Source organism: Lynx rufus, unplaced genomic scaffold, assembly GCF_022079265.1.
Source record: "Lynx rufus isolate CCGP_SWC_20201006 ecotype Redwood Valley unplaced genomic scaffold, mLynRuf1.p SCAF_5, whole genome shotgun sequence".
Lineage (NCBI taxonomy): Eukaryota > Metazoa > Chordata > Mammalia > Carnivora > Felidae > Lynx > Lynx rufus.
Window position 1 is genome coordinate 151054655 of NW_025814867.1, and position 19226 is coordinate 151073880.

The window sequence follows — 19226 nt, forward strand, 5'->3', positions numbered from 1 at the left end:
CTCGGTATACTCTCCCCACCCCACCCCCATCCTTTGCACGGATGAGAAATGGCAGCCCGGAGGGGCTGTGAGGTCTGCCCAAAGTTGAAGCACCAATGAACTGCAGAGTGGTAGCACACGGGCCAGCTGACGCCTCTTCCGGGGGCCGGTCCACTCTTCTGCCTTCCTTCTGTCGGGTTTTGAGAGAGAATTTACAAAGCGTTCGCAGCAATCTGAAGGAAAGACCACCAGCCACAAAGGTAACCCGGTGTCACCAACAGTCTTGGAACCTGGAGGTTCCCCTGTAGGGGAGGAAGGACTTTCCTCTACCCTCCTAGGCTGTGTAGCTGGGTGTATGAAATAGACAGACAACAGGCACATTCACAGCAGAAAAGGTCGACAGATGTATTCACTTTTAATATAAGGCACACAGGGGCATCGTAGGGAAAAAAGAGAATACTGAAAGGTGGGTGAGACTTGAAAGCTTATGTATGTCTTAATAGGGGAATGAGGGGGGGTGTAGCCAACTTAGGGGACGGCAGATGACTTTAGGGAAGCAGAAGGGGCCCTCAGAAGACTAGATGGGATGCATGACAGTTTCTTCTAGTCTCATGTCTCCAGTGATGAGAGTCTATCTTCCCTGCTGAAGACACTCCTGGGAGGGGATAGATGACCAAGTTCCTTTTGGAGTTGTCTCCAGGCAGATAAGGGCGATCAGAGAGGGTCTGTCCTGTATCTGCTGTTTTCCAGAGCCTTCAGCTCAAAACAGTCGGTGTTCCAAAGGGGCACATATTGGGGGAGTGTGTCCTGAGGTCCTTTGCCATTAAATCATTAAATTCATTAAGTGTTTGTTGAGGACTTCACAAGAATATTTTGAGGTTTCTTTTGCTTTTAACATTACACTTGTTTCTTAAACTATTTGTCTGTCTCGCGATTTATCATCACATAGATCACCCTGGAAGCGGGGTTTCCTTCCGCCCCCTTAGCAGTGGTATTTACACCACTGCCCCTGATCTGCTCTTCTCTGTGCCCTTCCCCCACCTATTTGTCTCCCAATCACAGCCAAGGATCGACTTGTTGGGTGGAGAGTGCATCTGAGTTGAGTTCCAGGAAGGTAAAAAGGGCCATCCACCATGTGTGGGGTGGCTACCTGCCCTTGACCTCTCTTTCTGCTCCTTCAGAATCATGCTTTGAAAGGTACCTTTCATTATCAACTTGTTCTGCCCCCTTCTTTTTATAGATAAGAACACTGGAGCCTAGAGAGGCCAAGGGCTTCCTCAAGGTCACCCAAGGTGTCAATGGCAGATCTGGGCACAGAACCCACGTCCCTACAGTGCTGCCTTTGGATCTGGCTTTATCACACAGGAGAATCAAGTCCATTCAGCTACCGAGGGATTTGTGCAGAAACAACTTCCGTTTGTGATTGAGATAACTAACACATGAATTTTCAGTCACAGAATTTCTTGGGAAGATGAGGGGGGAAAAGATCCCCACTGGGAACAAATTTCAAATGAAAAGCTGTGAAAATGTATGCCTCTCTGAGAAAAGGTGTTTAACCTGCTTCCTGGAGTGACTTGTGTCAGAGATCACTCAGTGAGCACATGCTGACCCAATTAACACAGGGAAGGCAGCAAACTCCAGCCCAAGGTGACCGAGAGAGAGAGAGAGAGAGAAACAGAGTCATCTTTTCAATAAATGTAAACAAATACCATCTCCGTTTTTTCCGTTCGATTTTGTTTTCTACAGTAATATAATAGTGCCTGGGAACAGTTCCATAGGCAGCTGAATCCGGTCATGAGGAAACCTCCAGCATGTGACCCATCCTACCAAACAACTAGAGTCCCGTCCAAAAAGTCAGTGTCATGAAAAACAAGAAAGACCTGGGCACTGGGGACTATTCCATAATTTAAAAGTCCAAAGAGATGAAACAACCAAAGGCAAACTGTGAAATTTGATTAAATCCTGATGGAAAAAAAAAATATATATATATATATGTATATGTGTGTGTGTATATATATGTATATATACATATATACACACATATATATATATACACACACATATACATATATATATATATATATATATATATATATATAAACAGGATTTGGGAGACTATGGAGAATACTTAACTGTAGACTGTACAACAATCCACATAGGGGATCACAAGGGATTAGTGTTCATTTCCTTGGATGTGATGATGATATTCTGAGCGTGGAGGAGAATGTCCTTGTTCTCAGGAGACACCAGCTGGAGTATTTATGAAGGAAGTATTGTGATGTTGTCAACTCACTTCAAGTGGTTCAGAAAAAAATAAAAGAAAATAAGGGAGAGATAAAGGTCACGTGGAATCCAGGTTAAGAGTATCTGGGTGTTCCTTGTACTCTTGAACTTTTACATACACTTGACATTTTTCAAAATAAAAGAGAAAACGGTTTAAGGCAAAAAGTCTCATTACAAAAAATGCGGTCTTCCCTTTGCCTCCACTTCCTGTTTCCCACGATACCTGCTTTCAATGCATTTAGCTGCCAGTTCTGTGTTTACCTCCCAATTTAAAAATAAACCCAGATACTGCTATTTCTTGGGTCCTACAATTTTAGATCTAATAACTCTCTGGTGTAGTAGGAGACGATGCTAGCTGTCTTGCATTCAGTTCCATATTCAATATTCTCACTATTATTACTACATGATATAGGACTATACTGACTAATGAGTATACAACAATTACAGCTCCTGTATTGTAAAAACTGCCTATTTTATTGGACTTAGTTGCTTGATTTCTTCAGTTGCTTTGCTTTTTAGGAGCCATTAAGTGTTTTCTCACCTAAAAATAACAGCTCTGTAAAATCCCACTCAATGCCATCTTTCCCCAGATAATCTGTATCAGTCGCACTTTCTTTGTGAGGACGCCTGGTGTGGAGTTCTCTGACCACCTGTGTGGGTCCGTACGGCATGCCCCCAGGCCTACTGCACAATTATTAACTGGGACTTTGCTTCATCACCGAGTTGGGAATCCCCAGTGTGTCTCTTCTGCATTAGATCCCCAGATTCTTGGATCGCGTGTTTTCTTTCGCCTCCTTATCTCATAGCTGTCTGTGTTTTGTTGAGGACTTGAATTCCATTCCAATTCCTGACTTTTTGTAGGTGACCTTCTTTTTCTGTCTAAAAATTCTTGGGATATTTTCTTCTATCTGATGTCCTGACATTGCACCATGGTGTTCTCTGATGTCGGTCTCTTTCCATTCATCGTGCCGGACACTCGGTGGAAGTTTTCATTTGGAGACTCGTGTTCTTTGGTTCTGGGAAAATTCATTGAACTATGTATTCAATAATTTCCTTTTTTCCCCCACTTTCTCTGGTCTATCTTTCTGGGACTCCTGTTAGCCAGATATTCAACATCCACAATGAGCTTCTAATTTTGTTACCTTTTTCTCCTGTGGGACATAGTGTTTTTGTTCTACTTTCAGAGAGATACTTTAGACTTAATCTTTCAGCTCTTCTACTGTTCTTTTCTTTTTGCTATTAGATATATTTATATCTATCATATTTGCAGTTTTCAAAGACTCATTTTTATTCTGCAATCTGTTCCATTTTAAGCATCCTATTCTTGCTTCATGGATACAATGTTTCTCTTATTTTCCTGACATATTTAAATTTTTTATTAAGATTTATTTTGCACATAATAGAGTACACAAACCATGAGAGTACAGCTCAGTGAATTTATATGTAAATATGTATATTATAGGGGTGCCAGGGTGGCTCAATCTGTTAAGTGTCCGACTTTTGGTTTCAGCTCAGGTCACCATCTCACAGTTCGTGAGTTCGAGCCCTGCTCAGGCTCCCCACTAACAGTACAGAGCCTGCTTGGGATTCTCTCTTCTTTCTCTGACCCTCCTCTGTGCTTGCTCTCTCTCTCTCTCTCAAAATAAATAAACTTTTAAAAATCTTTAAAAAATACATATTTTATATACATTATATGCTATTATATAAATATGTCATAATATTTATATATAATGTAAATGTATATAAATATTATAGCGTATATCATATGATACATATTATATGATATATTCATATGTTTATAATTAATTGTAACATTTATATAATTATGTATATTAAATTGTAAATGCTAATAGTAGGATAAGGTGTGTATAGCATATATAACATACATTCATTTATAATTTAAATGTATCCTCATAACTACCACCCAGATCAAAATAGAGAACATTTCCAGCATACCATCAGCCTTCCTTGTGCCCTTCTCCCCACAGAAATAACCACTCTTATCATCTCCATCATAATACCCCATTTCTCTCCTCTATTATCTTTTTTTTTTTTCCTTTAGGTAGGCTTCATGCTAAGCATGGAGCCCAACTCTGGGCTTGAATTCATGACGCTGAGATCAAGAGTTGGGCGCTTAGTGAACTGAGCTACCCAGGAGCCCCTCCTCTATTATCTTTTAAACTAAATATTCTTATATAATTTTTAGCGAGAGATCTCATCATTCGCCGTTGACTTTATACAATTGGGTCTGAATTCGTACTTTTACCATTTACTAAATGCAGGAGCCTCATGACACCATAACTCTTGTACTCCTTTCCTGCTCCTTGTGCTAATGTGGTCATGTATTATCCTCCTACGGATGGCAGAGAACACCTAAGACGGGATTGTCACTGGTTTATACAATCAACAGTCGTTTATATTTTCTCTTATTTAGCCTTTTCAGTGCTTCTGGCGGTTCTAGTTTCCTTTGAGTGATCATCTCTTTTCAATTTCAAGAAGTTCCTATGGCATTTTATTGAATCCAGAACTTCTGGCAATAAAGTCTCCCCATTTTTGTTTGAAAATGATTTTATGTGCTTTCATTTCTGAAGGACATTTTCACTAGGTATAGAAGTCTGCTGTCAGTGTTTCTTTCTCCTTTCAGCAGTCTGAAGATGTGGCTCCATTATTTTATGGATTCCATAGTTTCATTGACAAATCAGCTGTCAGTCTAATTGTAGGTTCTTAAAGCTATGTTTTTTACTCTAAATGGTGTTTTCTCTTTGTTTTTGGTTTTAGTAATCTGGACATAATGTGACTGAATACGAACTTCTTTTTATTTATTCTGCTTGCAGCTTTCCAAGCTCCTGGAACCTATAGATTAATGTTTTCCTGCTCCCGCGTTATCTCTTCAGCTATGGCTTCTGCCCTATTCTACGTCTCCTTTCCATCTGAGACTCCAGTTGTACATTTGTGAGACCTTTTGCTGTGTCCCACAAATGTTTTATGCCAAGTCTGTTGCTTTTTTCTCCCTGAGCTTCAGTTTGGATTTTTTCTACATTTCTATCTCCCGTTATGCCAGTCTTCTGTTACATTCTTCCCATAAGTTCTTAATTTCGGTAATTTTGTTTTCAGTCCAAAAATGTCCATGTTTCTTTTTACAGATTTCCATCTACAAATGAATTCGACATTGAAAGTCTCCATGTTTCACCCATTTTATCCATCTTTTCCTCCATTTACTTTTACACGGTGTTCACGGTTAAAGTCCTTGTCTGTTAATGATGATACTTGTAATATTTCTTGGTCTGCATCAGTTGTTTATTTATGTTTTTATTGGTTATTAATTATATGGCCTTGTCTCTTTGAAAATTTATTTTTTTACTGTATGTCAGACATTATATATAAAAGGATTGTAGAGTCTCCAGGACTTCATCTTTCCTATGTGAAATATATAGGGTGAAGAGCTAATCACCTCAATCCAGTTGGGAACTGAGATGGATTGGGGTTGGGTTGCAGTTTCAGTAAGACGCAGTTCACCTCTGGTCATACCTTTATCTTGGTGGTCTGAAACCTGACTTAAAGTATTTTATTTGCCTCTCTCAAATGAAAGTATTAAATTAAACAATGTTGTTTTATATGTTGGGGCCTCTTAGTTGGCACCCAATGACTGCCACCCTCCCCTACTTGACTTGTAAAGAGTTTGAAGAAAAACAATGAGGACCAAACTATTATCTTATTAATAATGGAGGCCACATTAGCAAACAAGGCTTTCGGCTTATTCCACAAGTTAGCTTGTCAATATTAACTCTCAGATTGGGCAGTCTTTTTTACCTAGTCCCAGGGAGTCCTTCATGGGATCAAGCCTCCCTCTATGGGGGTACTGTGTAGGCATGAGAACACAGCAGAGGACGTTTGGTCCTTGTAAGCAACTTCCTCTCAAGAAGAAATAGGGCAGAGCTGAGCCAAGCACGCTACCTCATCCTCTAAATAATGGTTCCACCTCTCTAGTGTTAGAGGAAAAGCTCTCACTATGGAAAACAGAAGTGGGGAAAAGGTATGCTCCCTTCTAGCAGTATTACCCAGACTGTGTTCTCTCTGGGGGGCCACAGCACTGAGGCATAACTACCATCGTTGCTTAAGTCATAGTTCCTTTCCTGCATTTACTCCCTAGTTAAGAGTTCTAGAATGCCTAGAACATTGCCATCCAAAGGTTATCTTATGGCAGGCCCCCATACATTATCTTAGAGCGAGGGTGGGTAAACTACAACCTGCAGGTCAAATGCCAAATTGAATTCTAGAAGGCTGTGTTTTGTAAATAAAGTGTTCTGTACGTATGTTTGCTTAACACAACCATATCCTCTTGCCTATGTATCTTCTGTTTTCACACTCCAATGGCAGAGTTGAGTTTCTGGGACTGAGCCTGGATGGCTCCCAAAGCCATTAATATTCACTATCAGGCCCTCTGCAGACAAATTTGTTGACCTCTATCTTGAACCACAACTGGTTCTATACCAATCTTTTCTCTCTCTCTCTTTTTTTTCCCTTTTTTTCTCTTTCTTTCTTCTTCTTCTTCTTCTTCTTCTTCTCCTTCTTCTTCTTCTTTTTTTTTTTATCAACTTTATTTTCTTTGTTAAGCAATCAGCACACCCAGTGTGGAGCTCAAACTCATGACCCTAAAATTAAGAGTCACATGCTCTACTGACTAAGCCAGCCAGGGCACCCACCCCACCCCGCTTTCTGTCTGAGTTTTATTTTAAAAAAGAAGTATAACTGGATAAAGGACCAGGTACATTCTCCTCTCTTGATAACAACTGCCAACACCTTAAGATCTCTGAATATTTCTCAAGGGTGCTTCTTTCTGCCTTGTAAACAACATAGCTTCCAATCAGAAAAGCCAATACACAGTATTGACCTGGGAATTATATAGAAACAGGGCATTCATTACTCATATCAGCCTTGCAGGTTTCCTGTAAGACAAAGTCAAGCAAGGTTACCTATCAATTTCACACAGCAGTTAGTGACAGACTGATCGCGAATGATAAGGTGACCTTGAGTTCATTCTCTCTAAAGCATGATCATCTCACCTTTGGACAGGTGGGACAGGTGCTTATGCATACCTTAACATCATAAATATCTCTCCATCAGAATATTCTTGTGTCAATTTGACCAGGAACATCTTCCAGGCTATTTGGCAGTCACTCTGACTCATTCAGCTCATTTATTCTTGAAACCATAGCCAGGTAACACACAAGCAGCAGGCGCTCTGTTGGTTCGAATGTACTATTACTCCTTCTGGAAAGGTCAGTTGCTGGTATCAGTTGTGGCTTTGGATATGAATTGGCTTCCTCAATGGCTGCTTACCCAAGATTTGTACACCTGCATGAAAAGGCAAATGCTAAAAAATGAGTTAATGTTTTTACATGTTGGGGTATCCACATATTGCTTTTAAATTATCCACCCTTGTGTAGACAGGTGGCCGATGTCATCCTAAACAGAGGAGTTCCATAGGCTCTCGGAGGAATATGGAGGCAAAATCTCATATGGCACAGACCATGCGTAATAGTGGTGACAGTGATGATGATACTATGACACTGCCTGACGTAGACTGAATTCTCAGTCAATATGTTCACTTCCAATCTCCTGGGACTCATCCTACAGGATTTTCCTTCCCCTTGTAGGTCACACTCGGCCATAAGACTTGCTCCAGCCGAAGGTTTGTCGCAGAGAAGAAGCAGCATTAGAAGCCATCACATCTCTTTTCCCTCTATGTAGAGTCAGGCATGTCTCAAGAGAGACTTGCTTTTAGCCCGGGTCCTGAAATAAAGAATACGCGGTGCAGAGCCATGGATCGCGGACGTGTATTATGAAGAAGAGACCAGCCGCAGCAAGCCGCAGAGACTTGTTAGAACAAAGTTATGTTGTAGCATTGGGATTATTTGTTAGTTATAAGCTAACTTAGTGAAAGCCAACTAATATGATGATAACTTGGATTTTGGGTGATTTTTCTGTGATGCTCAAAGCACTAAAAAGATTATATTCTCCTGGCCAAACATAAGCAGTGTGGGAAAGGTGACTTAGACGTTTTAACTTGCTTAGTGTTACCTAATCGATCAATAATTAAGATTCAATAATTAAGATAACATCTGCAGACAATCTATCCTCAAAACTCACCAACATTTCCTAAAGTAAACACTAAAGACCATACTAGTAATAGTCTTACATTTCTCCCCAGGTCATTAAGGTAAAAACCATTGATCATGTTGTTCAAAAATATTCCCAGATTTTGCTTTTCATAACTGCTATGGGTCATCTGTTTGCTCAGCTGCTATTACTTGGGGGTAAAACAAGAAATTTTAAACCCGTAGGTATAGTACATGTAAATGTATAAAATGTAGATAAATGTTGTGAATGCAAAGGAAATATCAGCATATTAATTAAATACATGTATGGTCAATTTATCGTCGGTTGCAGCAAAAAGTGCCCAGTAACAGGGATGCCTGGCTCAGTCGGTTGCAAGTTTGAGCCCCGCGTTGCGTGTAGAGATCACTAAAAAATAAGGAGAATAAACTTAAAAAACCAAACAATTGTCAATTAAAAAAAGTGTACAGTAACAAAGGTAATGTGACTTCAGCAACGATAAAACAACAGACTACAGAGCACACAACACAGACGTAGAGTGAAAACAGCCCGAGAGAATCCTGATTGGATGATAGCACTTCTGTGAATCTCAAAAACTGGCAAAATCTATCATGACAGGAAACGGAGCAGGGGGGTTACCCAGATACTGGTTGGGAGAGGGCAGGAGGGAGCATTCTGGGGGGCTGAAAATGCTCTATGTGCTGATCTGAGTGCTGATGGCCCAGGATACACACATGTGAAAATTCCTCCAGCCAGTCACGTAAGACTTGTGCACTGTCAGTTATTCTTTCCATTAAAAAAAATTTTTTAAGGTAACCTGCTTTAAGATTCATGAATGAAAACTTGCCACTGGGAGCATGGGGTATTTTGCAAATGTTGGTTGTAAAATTCATTACCCCCTTAAGAAAACATTTAAAACCAGCGTTTAAGTCCAATGGTCTTGGCAACAAGTTGACATCCGATAGTAGAGTCAAACAGTTAATAGCACTAACTCGGTAGGACACGAGAAAGCTCCAACTGACAAATAGGATGTAACTTTTATACTTAAAACTTTTTAAAGTTCTTTTCTTCTCCCAAAAAGGATGCCGTTGTAGAAATAGTAAAATTCAGATTCTTTGACTGAAGATTTTATTTGATTCTTCATATTAGGAGCTATGATTAGACTATGGAGTGATTCACTGTGATTACGATGTATTAGAAAATGCTGTTTTAGGGGCGCCTGGGTGGCTCAGTCGATTAAGCATCTGAATTTGGCTCAGGTCACGATCTCACCGGTTGTGAGTTTGAGCCCCTCGTTGGGCTCTGTGCTGACAGCTCAAAGCCTGGAGCCTGCTTCAGATTCTGTGTCTCACTCCCTCTCTGCCCCTCCGCCCACTCTCTCTCTCTCTCAAAAATAAAAAAAAAACATTAAAAAAAGTTTTTTTAAAAAGAAAGAAAATGCTGTTTTCTATGTTAAATCTTTTATGGGGATATTGTTTACCTAGTTAGTGTTTGAAGCTTACAATGAATAAGATGTGGTGGTGTCTCATATGAAGACTACAGAGGGGGACAGGTGTCCTGTCCTGAATGAGTTTACAGTGTCATTAGGATTTACCAAAAAATATGCCCAAAGTAGGTGACATGATGTAGATGGGAAGCCAAGTGAGTATTAGTACTAACATATCGCAGAAGCAGCGGGGCAGAGACAATTGGAAAAGTTTTCACAGAAGATTTAGGATTTGAACTTAACCTTGACAGATGGGTAGAATTTCAAGTGGGCATGGAGTTTTCCAGGCAAGAAAGAGAGCAATGTGAAGAAGAAATAAAGGTGAGAAACCACCAAGAGAACTTCTCGCGGCTGTGGTCTATGGTTTGACAGGCTAGAAGTTTGCATGAGGCAAGAACGAGGGATGTGACTGGAAAGGTGGATGCTGGCTGTGAGAGTCATGCTCATGATTTTGAACTATGTTTGCTGTGTGGAGTCGCCAAAGATTTCTGAACGGGTGCTTAAGATGGTAAAAAAATTGCATTTTCAGAAGATTATTTGAAGGCTGCTGTTTGCAGGATTAATTGGACAGAGAACACCCTGGGATGCAGGAAGACCAAGCCGGAAGCTTGAGGTGGTCAAGAGAGGAAAGCTCAGCCCCATGGTGGCCGTGGTACAAGTGGAGAGGCAGGGATAAGAACCGGTGGATCCTCTAGAAATGAATGGCACCGGCTGGATGGCTGATGGGGTTGAGGAGAACCAAGTGAGAGGTGAGAGGGACAGTTTGGTATTATCTATTCTCTTGTGGGCCAGTCTGATTAGCTCGTGGTAGCTGCTTGAGGTGGTGTATAGAGCAGGGCTGGGAGGCCACCTCCAAGTCCTCCAGAAAGACCAGAGTAGACAATCAATTGTGCTATTGACCTTGAATAGCCAAGGGGAGGCCATGAGTGTAAAGAACTGAGCTTTATTTAGCAGCAGCATGCTTTTACAATACCATTCAGCTTCTGACTCAGTTCTTCTTCAGTGAATCCAGCAATGCAATGCAATTCAATTCAATTCAATTCAATTCACCTCAATTTATGTGGTACATAATTGAGATCCTCAAGAGTTTTTGGTTTAAATAATCTGATCTTTTGGGCTTCCGTGTCACCACCGACTTCTGGTCTTCTTCCTCTGTCTAACACCACTTCTCGGTATCCTTTGTCAAGTCCCTTCCCTCGCCCCCCTTGGACCTTCAAATATTGGGATTCCGGAGGACTTATCTTGGGCTCTCTCCCTTCACACCTCTCTTATCTATCTCCATGGCTTCAAAAGCCATTTGAACACACAGAAATTCAGAAATTTATCTCTACTTTTCTCCTGAGATCACTTGGGCACACACCACTGTCTATTCAACATCTCCATTTGGATTAAACTCAGGAGATCCAAAACTGAACTCAAAATAATGCCCCACTAATCTACCTCTTTCAGTATTTCCTGGCTCAGGAAATGGCTCCACCATGTACCAGGAAGTCACCTTTGACAATTTCTCCTTCACCCCTTCCTCCAACACCCCACCCCGCTTCCCTTCCACAATACAATCAATCACCAAGTCCTATGAAAACATAGTACCTCTCATTATATATTATTTCTTATTTGTTTTTTTTTAATTTTTTAATGTTTTTTTTTTAAATTTTTTTTTAACGTTTATTTTATTTTTGAGACAGGGAGAGACAGCATGAACGGGGGAGGGTCAGAGAGAGAGGGAGACACAGAATCTGAAACAGGCTCCAGGCTCTGAGCTGTCAGCACAGAGCCCGACACGGGGCTCGAACTCAAGGACTGTGAGATCATGACCTGAGCCGAAGTCGGACGCCCAACCGACTGAGCCACCCAGGCACCCCATTTGTTTCTTGAATCCATCCAATTCCCTCCAGCGCCAACACTCCAAGCCAATTGCCATGGTTTTTGTGTTTTTTCCCAGTTCAACTACTGTTATTAATAACCCACTGTTATTAATGAAATGCACCCTTTTCCTCTGTTTTTAAAAAAATTTTTAATGTTTATTGATTTTTGAAAGAAAGAGAAACAGAGTGTGAGGGGGGAGGGGCAGAGAGAGAGGGAGACAGAATCTGAGCAGGCTCCAGGCTCTGAGCTGTCATCACAGAGCCTGATGTGGGGCTTGAACCCACAAGCTGTGAGGTCATGACCTGACCTGAAGTCAGATGCTCAACTGACTGAGCCACCCAGGTACCCCACCCTTTTCTTTTTAAAAGTTACTGTAGCTTTGTAATATGTTTTTTAAATTATTTATTTATTTATTATTAACAAAAAAATTTTTTAATGTTTTATTATTTTTGAGAGAGAGAGAGAGAGAGAGAGAACAAGCAGGGGAGGGGGCAGAGAGAGAGGGGGACACAGAATCGGAAGCAGACTCCAGGCTCTGAGCCACCAGCACAGGCCTGACGTGGGGCTCGAACCCACAGACCGTGAGATCATGACCTGAGGTGGCCGCTTAACCGACTGAGCCACTCAGGCGCCCCAAAATTATTTATTTATTTAAGTAATCTCTACACCCAACATGGGGCTGGAACTTCAAGACCCAGAGATCAAGAGTCTCATGCTCTTTCCTACTGAGCCAACCAGGCGCCCCTTATTGTAGTGAGAATATTTTTATAAAACCAGAAGTGGTTGCTATCAAATGTTTTTTTATTGTCAATAGAAACAACCAATTATTTTCTCTTTGAATATTTTAATATTGTAAATTGTTTTAATAGATTTTTTAATAGCAACACACTTTTTCATTTTCTTTAATGTATTCCACATGTTCATTGAAATAGTCGTGTAATGTTTGTCTGATATTTTATTTAGAATTCCTGCCTCATCAGGTTTGTTTGTTTGTGTTGTTTGTTTGTTTGTTTAAGTAAGCTCTAGGCCTAATGTGGGGCTTGAACTCATGACCCTGAGATCAAGAGTTGAATGCTCTACTGACTGAGCCAGCCAGGTGCCCCACCTTGTCAGTTTTAAATGATACTACTCTGTCATTTTGTTTATGCTACTGTAGTTGGGTTTTTGTTTTGACATTAAGCTATCATTGCAGAAAAGGTTGGGGACATCTTGTTTGCAATCTAGGACAATTTAGATAGCATTGGCATTATCTATCTCTTAAAGATTGGGTTGAATCCTATGGTTAAATCCATCTGGCATTTTTTTGTGAGAGGCTTTGTCGTTTCAGTTTCCTGTCTCTTCTGGGGTCGACTTTGTTAATTTACATTTTCCATGAAAAGTGTCCGTTTCTTTTTTTTTTTTTTAAGTTTATTTATTTATTTTGAAAGAGACAGAGACAGCACAAGTAGGGAAGGGGGGAGAGAGAGAGAGAGAGAGAAACCCAAGCAGGCTCTACGCGGCCAGTGCCCAGAGCCCGATGAAGGGCTTGAACCCACAAAGCCTTGAGATTATGACCTGAGCCAAAACCAAGAGTCAGATGCTTAACTGACTGAGCCACCCAGGCACCCTGAAAAGTATTCATTCTGGTTTCCTATGCATTTGCATAGAGTTGAGCAACGCATTTCAAGTTACGCTTTAACAGTATCACAGGAGTTCGGACTTAGTTTTTTTTATTGTGATTATTTCTCTAGATATCATGCAGTTTCGATTGTTGTGTCTCTTATACCCGAATGTTGTTTATGAAAGAATTTTTCAACTTCCAGGAAGTAGCACCTTTTTGGTTTTTAGTGTATTATTTATATCTAGTTATACCACATTGTGATTAGGAACTGGTATTTTGTGCTATTGCTATTTTGAGGAATTATTGGTTATATGGGGAGAAGAATTGAGATTTTTTTTGTGATCTAATATGTTATCAGTTTTTGTGAATGTTCTGTGAGCACTTAAAAAGCAGCTTGTCGTGAGAATACAGTATATGTCTCATTTTCATCTACCTCAATAATTACGTTATTCAGATCTTTTACATACTTATTCATTTCTGTTAATTTGACCTGTCATAGACAGAGAGAGTCTTCTGTTTCATTCCTTATGTTTCTAGTAATTTTTGTTTTGTGGGTGTTAATGCCTTTAAAATATCCTTTTTTTGTCTCTTTTTTTTGCCTTGAATTAACCAATGTGTGAAATAAAAATCATGTTACCTGCTATCTTTCTTTAGCGCTTACCTCATATTTCTTTACGGATTCTTTGATTTGCAACCATTGTGTAAAGCCCTCCAGAGGGTTCCATCTCACACAGAGAGAGGGTAAAGTCTGTCTGATGGCCTGCAGAATCCTATGTGGCCTGGCTTCCCTGATTACTCATCCGTATAGCTCTCCTCAATCCCCACTTCTTTATCAGCTTAATTTTTCTCTGTAGGACTCCTTGTCATTTGACACACCATATATTTTCTTGTTTATTATCTGTCTCCTTCTTCTAAAACAAAGCATTTTTAGGGTAGTCATTTTGGTTCATGGGTAGTTTGCGGGCACCTATTATACACCTGACACACAGTAGGACAATAAATACTCATGAATGAACAGGTGAACCTTGCTGAGTCACTCTGTTTTAGGTATTTCTCTCGTATATGGTTTGGCTTAGTGATCCAAATGGAGATGATTTTTTTCTTTAGATGTCATATTTTGACCCCTCACTATAAGCAATGTTAGAATTACTATTCTTCCTCTCTGTCCTTTTCCTCCTACCATGCAATTCTACTAAATCACTAGGTTTTCTTTTGAAGTCCACCTTTATGTCTTTAAATATGCTGATTCCTCATTTATTGGCTCTAAATGATATCTTTTTATTTCTGGTTATAAAAAGGATGGAGAAATACAGTTCCCACCCTCTTTCCACATTGCCCACAGGCTTTCTGAGTTATTTCATTTTTTACATTCTCCGGAGTTTCAGTGTTATTATTCTATTTGATGAGCACAGTCTCCCTGCTTGCCATATAGTTACATGGGCTTAATGTTCATCACTGCTTTGTATGTGGTCATGCTATCTTAGCTGGTTAACTTGCATTCTGTAGTAATTTCTTTAAAAAGCGTTCATGGGAACGGTAGTCCCTGTGTGAAATTCTGAGGTTGCATACACTTCCCTGGAGGAGGCCAGGAATGCTCATTAATTGCTGTTGTGAAAAAGTCTGGGGTTCGTGTACTCCTTCCTTCTTATAAGGAGAATGGCTATCTATACATCTAGTTACCAAAGACAACCCCAGTTCATGCTGTTGCACCAATGTAACAACTAATAACTAATAACCCATTTTGACTCCCTCGGTTGTTCCAGTTAAATAACAAATTATGTAGTCATCCTACATAACTTGATCTTTTTACAGGATGCCTAAAGAAGTATCTTTGAAGAACAGAAACTTTGAGATAATATAGTAATGTTTATCCTTTTATGTGTGTTTTTTCCCCCTGGAACAAGTTATTTCCTTATACTCTATAAAGTCCTCTTTTATCTTTGGAAAGTTTTCTTGAATTGTATCTTTAAATATTTTTTTGTATACACTCCGCTCTCCACCTTGTCTTCATTGTTGTTGTTTTGTTTTGTTTTCTTCTAATGGGATGAAGGTTATGTACGTTGGATCTTATTGGTATTGGTCTTCCGTATATTCTTTCTAATCCATTAAAAATATTTATTCATTTTTATTTTATTTTTTTTCTTGCTCTTCTTTTTCCTATGTTCCATTTCCATTCTCACGCTTTCCACAATGTTCTTTCTTCTTTGCGTTGCTCTCAGTTTGACCTTCATTTCCAGGATTTTTTTTTCAATTTCCTTTCTAAGCTTTCATTTTGGGGGGTTGTCTGGGCATTTTTCCTGGCCACTTATATCTCTATTTGCACTTTTGCATTGTAGGGGAAACACATTCACTGAGCTTTTGTAGTTCAGTGTTATCTGTTCGATTTTCATCTACTCTCACAGTGTTCATCTTCGTTACGGCAATATTTTGCTATCTAATGTTAATTTGTCATTTTTTTCCTTTTTCATGTACTTCTGACAATATAATTCTATCAGTTCTATTTTAATTCACTTTGAGATGAAGTAGACTGAGTAGACTAAGTTTTGTATGGACAAACACAGGTTCAGATGGAGGAGGGGACAAGGTTATGTTTCTGAATATTAGATAGTGTGCCTGGATGCACTCTTTCCACTTTTATTTCTCCCAATGACCAAAAGTCAGCTCTGCAGTGCTGTTCCTAATGCTGAGTCTCTCTGCTCCAACTTTTCTCACTAACAAGATGCCTCTCCTGCAAATATGGCTTTTCCATGTGATTTTTATTCAGTACCAATTCCTTGCCTATTAAGAAGCTGTGTCCATTTAAACTATTAAAGTCAGAAAAAGGGGCACCTGGGTGGCTCAGTCGGTTGAGCTTCCAGATCATAATTTCGGCTCAAGGCATGATCTCACAGTTCTCTGGCTGACAGCATGGAGCCTGCCTGGAATTCTCTCTCTTCTTCTCTGTCTGCCACTCTCCTGGTTGCTGCATGCACTCTCTCTCAAAATAAACAAATAAACATTTTTTGTTTAAGTCAGAAAAAGGGGAGTCTGAGTGGCTCAGTCAGTTAAGTGTCCAACTCTTGATATCGGCTCAGGTCATGATCTCACGGTTCGTCACTTCGAGCCCCAAATCAGGCTCCACACTGGGTTGGTCTGGCAAATTAGTCTCTCTCACACACACACACACACACACACATAGACACACACAAGTAGATGGAAAGGCAAGAAATACTACTAGTGATAAAGAGGGACATTTCATAATACTGGAAGGGTGAATTCAACAGGAAGACAGAGGAATCATAAATGTATGTGTATCTAAATGTATGTATATCTTCAAAATATGAAAAGCAAAATTTGTCAGAAATTAAAGAGGAATAAACAAATCCACAATTTCTGATCTCAATAACTGATAAAACAAGCAAGAATAATCAGTATAATCACGGTAGATTTGAATAGCATTGATAGCCAAATCAACCCAATTGATATTTATAAATCATTTCACCCCAAAACTGCCCAGTAACACTATTTTCAAGTGCACCTGAAACAGTTGCCAAAATAAATCATACATTGAGCCGTATATTGATGTACAAGTCTTTTCAAAAATAAATAAATGAATAAATAAATAACTCATTTATTTTGAGAGAGAGAGAGCATGTGTGCATGTGCACACACACACACACGTGAACACAAGCAGGGGAGGGGCAGAGAGAGACAGAGAGAGAGAATCCCAAGCAGGCTCTACACTGTCAACACAGAACCTGATGTGGGGCTCGAACCTATGAACCTTGAGATCATGTCCTGAGCTGAAATCAAGAGTCAGATGTTTAACCAACTGAGCCATTCAAGCACACCAGTGACACACAAGTCTTAACAAATCTCGAAAGACTGAAGTCACACAAAGCATGTTTCCTAACTACAGTGAAATTAAAGTTGAAATCAAAAACAAAACTAACCAGTAATATCTGAATATTAAGTAACACATTCTTAACTAACCCATGAGTCAAATAAAAATCAGAATGAAAATTGAACATATTTTGAATTCAACCCATAATACTTTTTTAAAAGTTTTTATTTATTTATATTTGAGAAAGAGAAAGTGCACACGTGCTCACACATGCAAGGAGCAGAGAGAGAGGGAGACACAGAATCAGAAGCAGGCTCCAGGCTTTGAGCTGTCAGCACAGAGCCCGACGTGGGGCTCAAACTCACAAACCATGAGATCATGACCTGAGGGGAAGTTGGATGCTTAACCGACTGAGCCACCCAGGCGCCCCTAGCAAAATGTGGAGGATGTAGCGAGAGCATTGCTTAAAAGAGAATGTATTGCTTTAATGCATAAATTACAAGAAACGTTGAAAATCAATTATTTAAACTCCATCTGAAAAAGCTAGAAAAATATGATGAAATTTAACCCAAAGAAAGTAGAAAGAAATAAAATACTTAGGAGCAGAAATCAGTGAAATGGAAAAATAGGCTGACAATAGACACAATCAACAAGACCAGAAGTTGGTCTTTTAAAAAGATTAATAAAAATAATATAACGTTTATCAGACTGATGAATAAAAAAGAAAGAAAATACAAATTATTAATATCAGTCATGAAAACTGAGATATCACCACAGATCCTACAGACATGAGAGCACAATAGAAGGACATTCAAAACAAAGTTAAGTTGACAGGTTAGGTGAAATGGAGACATTTTTTGAAAAAATTCATTTATCAAAATTGATACAAGAAGAAACATAATATATAGATATTCTCATATCTTTTAAAGAAATGGAATCTATTATTAAAAAATAGTCTTTCTATAGGGGCACCTGGGTGGCTCAGTTGGTTGAGCACCCAACTCTTGATCTCAGCTCAGGTCTTGATCTCAGAGTGGTGAGGTCAAGCCCCATGTTGGGCTCTGAGCTGGGTGCAAAGTCTACTAAAACAAAACAAAACAAAAGGCCCACTATAAAAACATCAGGCTCAGGTGACTTCACTGGTAAATTCTTCCAAAAATTTAAGGAAGAAATGATACTAATCTTATATTACTTTTTCACAGAAATGAGAAAAAGGGGATATTTGCTAACTCATTTTTTGAGGTGGTATAACTTTGATAATAGAACCTGACAAAAACATTGTAAAGTTATAGACCAATATCTCTGGTGAATGCAAAGATCTTAAACAAAATATTAGCAAATTAAATCCAACAATTTAGGTTAACACATCATTACCAAGTACATTTAGCATTTGAAAAGCTATTATTAACTAAAAAGTCACTAACAAAATAAAGAAGAAAAACCAAAGGGTCATCTCAATAGATGCAGAAGAGTCCTTCAGTGAAATTCAATACCCATCAGTCACAAAAACACTCAGTAAAGTAGGAAGAGAAGGATATTTCCCGACTTGGTGAGAGTATCTACAAAGGCCTATGGATAATATACAAAAATTCTGAATTGTGAGATAGCCAATGCTTTTCCCTCTGGGTTTAGGGAAGAAAAAATATTTGCTGTCACCATTTATCTTCAACATAATACTGGCGGTTCATATCAGTGCAAGAGCAGAAGAAGTAAGGGACAAAAAAAGCTTATAGTTTGAAAAGAAAGGAGTGACTGGGTGGCTCAGTCAATTAAGCGTCCAACTCTTGATTTTGGCTCAGGTCGTGATCTCAAGATTTGTGAGATTGAACCCCATGCTGTTAGCGCAGAGTCTGCTTGGGATTCTGTCTCTCCCTCTTTCTCTGCCTCTCCCTTGCTTATGCTCTCTCTCTCTCTCTTAAAATAAATATATAAACTTAAAAAAAAAGAAAATGAAGAAGTCAAAGTGTTATTCACAGATGATTGTATACACAGAAAATCCAAAGAGAGTTATACAGCCTATTAAAACTAATCAGTGAATTCAGCAAAGCTGTGGGATACATGGTCAAAATACC